The following is a 5,408-nucleotide window of genomic DNA, read 5'->3' as shown; positions in this document are numbered from 1 at the left end:
ATATTTCTGGTTTAAAGATCTCACCCCACGTTTGGAGAATGCTTATTTCAGGTTCAGGTAATGCAGGGGTTGAGACCTCTAGTGGCAGGAGGCCAGAGCTTAGCTGATAGATGTTACATGTTTATGCTGCTTATGCTGGTTATGCTTGTAGCTTCTTTTATGATTATGGATTTATCTTGTTGAGACGTTGTTGTTATGATGTTGCTTGGGAGAGCATGGGGATTGTCCATGCCACATAGACTTGGTTATGTCGTGTTTCATTTGGAGTTGTAATAATGTATCAGGATATTGTCCGGACTACGTGTGTAGATCCGTGATTTTAGATACTCACTTTATCTATGTTATGAGGTATTTCAGTTAGATGTTTATTTGCAATTTACATACAGGCGATATTTTATGAAATTGATTAAGTAATCAACTTGGCTAAGTATTATGACGTCATAATTGATAAGAAAAAAATATTCCGCATTTTTAATTAAGCGCAGTTTAATACGATAGTATGATAATATTACCGGGTATACACGGGGTGTTACACCTCGCAACACTGTCTAAAAGTCTAGACGATGCGATGAAACACGTGTTTTTCAGGAACTATTCGTTGCGCCATATAATAATCATTTGTTTGAAGATGATAAACAAAACCTGGTGAAAAGCGAAACATATATTCATATCACTGGGCCAAAATGCATATGATTTCTCCCGATCACCATACATTATTGCAATTGTTTTCTGCTTCGCATACCATGCGTTTGGATATGAAACTTTGAATCCATAGTTAGAGGTGATCCTTTCCTGGACCAGTGCAATTGAGACTGATGGTTCCTGCTTTATCATCCCTATAAATGAAATTATAACCTAGACATTAAGACAAACAGAAATATCAGTAAATTGTCATAATCACATAATACTTAAAAGCTGTATCTAGTACAAGTAAAGCAATGACATCAGCATCAAGCTGTCTGTGACCCTGAAAAATATGGTCATTCAAACAATTGTGATCTCCACCTTATTTGGTAATCTTCCAATTTTCATCGAACACTGGTTTTATTACCTTAACCCTCCACGGGCAACCCTGCTCATGCACGAAACATTTCATGCTTAACTTTGTAGGGTTCTCTCAATCATAATCGCTTCTTGATTATCTCTCACGAGGTTCCGCTTGATTGCCATTTGCACATCTTTTTTGGTTGAAAATTCCTGCTTCACAAACAACTTATCACCCCATTGCCACGGACCTTGCATTGATCCCGATCTCGAAATTTAACCCTTAATACATGATTCTTGTTCGCTCTGATGACTCCAATCAATGTATGTGTAATGTGGGATTCCATTCCAAAATGGAGTAAAGGCAACATCACCTGCGTCTACGAATTAATACTAGTAAAAAATGAAGAAAAATTAGACAAACAAAACCATTTACGAGTTTTTTTTTACTAATATACCTACACAATGTTGTGGTAATTGAGCCGAGTCAAAGTCATTACGTCGCGGGACTTGATACTCCCCTAATCATGATATTCTTGTATTTGAGATGTGGGCATATCACAATCCTTATCATTGTCCGAGGCACTAGCATCATCGGCCAGAAGACGTTCTTCTATTGCGATATTTTTATCATCGTCATCATCATAATCGTCATCCATAACTCAAGTAAGGTCATTTTCATCTTCCTAAAAAATGTTAACAATTGGAGCAGTAGATGATATATTACATGGAGAATTGAAATCAACTCACCTCATGAGTAAAACAACATCTGCAGCGACAATATCCACATACAACTCCAAGAAATTTTTCCTTGACTGATTGAAGAATTCTTCCATTACTATATCTACATCTTCATCATCCACCTCTTGCAAACTATTGTATTGTTCATATTGCAATAATCTTGTCGTGACCTAAGTAATTGATTGGTTACCTTGGAGAGTGATAACTCATATTTTGTTACACTTATTTATTACTCTTGGTTGGTATTTTTATGATTTATTTGAATTAAATAAAGGTCTTTTGGGTCAATTCACTATTCTAGATTTTAGTTGGGTTTAATTGATTTTCGTCATAATTTTCCAGATTTACACTACTTTTGTATTTTGACCATATCTCACTCTACAGATGTCCGATTGACCCCATTCTTGTTGCTATTTGCATCTAACAGATAGGTCTACAATCGCTATTTCAGCTACTGAAGCCCAATTCGGACGGAAAGATGGTCGAAACTTGATCTCAAGATGACGTGTTTTGCTGGAATTTTATTTTGACGTTTGGACTTGTAATTCACATTAGGACCCAATGTGTTTAGGGCCCAAGGCCATGTTTTATTTTATTGTTTTATTTTTTATTTAGCTTTTATTTTATCTTTGGGCTGAAGTGATGAAACCCTGGCCGTCCTGCGTGACAGCTCTTTAAAGGGGACTCTAGGAAACCCTTGGGAGTAGTGTTTACAACAGAAAAGTATTTTCTCTGAAGCGTTCTTCGCGTTCTTCATCTTTTTCTTCTTCTTCTTCTTATTTCAATTATGCTTACCTTAGCCATGCGAGGCTAAGAACCTTTTAATCAACCTAAGAGTAATGGATTCCATGGATTAGCCTTGAGGGTCTGCGTTTATTTCAAATCAGTTTTCGTTTCCCCTCCCAACTCATATTGATATCGTGCGATCGTGGATATTCAATCTGAGGTTCGCGATTGCGATTATGGAAAGGGATTAATCATCAGATTTGATGATTAGGTTGATTGACCCTATGACCTTAAATCAAGCGGGCTGATACTCTACGATTGTATGAGTAGAAGCATCGTCTTTGATCAAATGCTAAGCGATCGCTTAGAGAGGGTTGTCAATTGGAAATAAGGATTCTGATCCGATTGACAAATCAATCACGATTCTGATATTTTCTTATCCGAGGAAAGACGTCCATGGATCCCAAACCTTAGGTTGGTTAATTTTTAATTACGAATTTTTATTCCAAATTTATATTCTGCCTTTTTAATTATTGAATCAAAATCCAAAACCCCCCTTTTAATTTTCTGTTCTCATAAGCGATTTTAACCAAAACAATTTCCTTGAGAGACGACTTAGGGTTTCCACTTTACTGCAAATTTTCTGAACCCTAATTAAAAAATAATTTTTAATTTGCGCGAGTTCGACAGCTCGTGTCAGAGAGCTAACTTTTGACAAATTCTATGATGCAGATCATCAATTATTGAGTTGCGCTTGATACGTGTTGGCCTTTTTTCACCTTCAAAAATTACACCACGTCGGCCTTCCACTTTCCAACCATTATAATATAAAACAACACGAATAGAATCAGAATGTAAACTCAATTCTAGATGTATAAACAAACAAAATAAGAGGGTATGAATAAGATAGTAAGATTGTATGTAAGAGTAAAAAGTTATGATGGAGAAGAGTTGTGAAGAGTGTGGAGGAGAGAAGGTTTAAATAGAAGACATCTGACCCAATCGCGTTCAAAGTAGGCAAAATACCCAGCCTACCCACGCTGGAATTGGGCATGAGTGGTCACGCCTAAATGAGGCATGACCTACGTGGCACTCATGCCTAAGAGGGGCGTGACATTCTGCAATATATTCGTAAATAGTATGAAAATAGCTATGTATTCGTAATTATTTAATTAAATTACAATATTTTAATATTTTGTGTGCCTAACAACATAGAATAATACTCGAGTATATGAGTGTAAAGATGACACAAACTTCTTACAAGGGTTGAGTACTCGAGTATATGAGTGGGGTTCTCAAGCATTCTTCGCAAGTAGAGTCTTTTTTATTAAACCATCATATCACACATTCCTGACCGTTGAATGGACCAAGCGATTACAACATTCACATAAAGTAATCGATTACACCAGCATACGATAATCAATTACATCAGTGAATTGAGCCATATAAATTTTTTTCCACAATATTTTTTGGATTAAACAAGTTTGAATGATTATAAACTCATAATATTGGACTTAACTCGGGTGACTTGAGGAGAGACTTTGTGGCATTACAAAATTTTGGATATTTTACTGTAAAACTTCGGAAGGCCATAACTTTTGACTCTGTTTGAATCAGTTTTTTTTTTTTTTTATTTCACGTAACTTTTTAAAAAAGATTCTCATGTGTTCCCCGTTTGGCATATTTTATAATTGTGAATGATGTTATTTAAATTTCTATATTTCAACACTAACAAATAATCCTTCGAGAATTTTCTAATGCATATATTTCAAAAAGTTACGTGAAATAAAAAAAATACCTAATTCAAACATTCGAGTCAAAAACTATGGCTTTCCGAAGTGTTATGGTAATAGCTCATAATACTCGAGTACATGACCGTAATACTCGAGTAACTGGTGTCATACTTCAGTATCAGGGTGACCTACTCGGGTATAAACTCATGGCACATGATTTACTCAAGTATGTTGGTTATGTACTTGAGTACGAGGCTCGATTACGGTCAAATAGGGACAAATTAATATTATATTTAAGAAAAATGTCATATTTTTTAAATAGTTTGAATACGGGGGCATAATGGTAATTTTTGATTTAATTAGGGGCAAAATGGTAAAAAAAACCTTTATCTTCCATCATAATCAAATTAACAATTGATTTGATAATAAATAATTAAGATTCTTTATCAAAACATTATGATATTAAATTTCACGAGAGAGGATACGATGAATTCCTATATCTCCATCTTACTCCTTGTCCACTAATTAACTCTGAAAAATGTTTAAGTTTGAGTCCTTACATAAGAATTTTGTAATTGATGTGTGAATAATTCACATGTTTAGTTGAACATTAATTTAGATTAAGCCATTGTGTAATATTTAGTGTGTTTACATAATTTTTTTTTAAATTAAACCATGGTTAATACACTTATTAGATTAAAATTTTTATGTGAAAGCAAAAATTGAATTTGATCCCTTTTAAAAACTTAAAAAAAAGCTTAAAATTTTCCAAAAATTATTCTTTCATTGACAAACAAATTCCCGGCAGGGCGATTAATCGGAAAATGACGTCAGCGAGGAAACCCTCCCAATCCGCAGGATCTACCTGGTGCGCATATTAGCGATAGGGGAAACATGACAATGACAATGATGATGCTTCGCTTATTTGGGTGTGAAAGTATTGACTTTCTGTAGCACAACACAAAGCAAAACAGAAAACACACGACGTCATCAAACACAACAGACACTCATAAAAATTCAACCCTCTCTGTTTTCCAATACGCCAACTCTCGATTCCCTTATCCTCCATTATAATAATACATTATAAAGTTCAATTTAAAAAAAAATAAAAATAAACCATAAAGGGTAGCTCAATTGCCATTTGAATGATAAAGGATTTGTTTTGATTATGTTTTATTTATCAAAAAAACATAAAAATAAAAAAAATTGCCCTTATTTTATAAC

Source organism: Gastrolobium bilobum, unplaced genomic scaffold (genome assembly GCF_033153095.1).
Source record: "Gastrolobium bilobum isolate Gb01-03AN ecotype WA unplaced genomic scaffold, APGP_CSIRO_Gbil_v1 utg4377, whole genome shotgun sequence".
Classification (NCBI taxonomy): Eukaryota; Viridiplantae; Streptophyta; class Magnoliopsida; order Fabales; family Fabaceae; genus Gastrolobium; species Gastrolobium bilobum.
The sequence above is the reverse complement of the archived record's forward strand: the minus strand, read 5'-3'. Positions refer to the sequence as shown.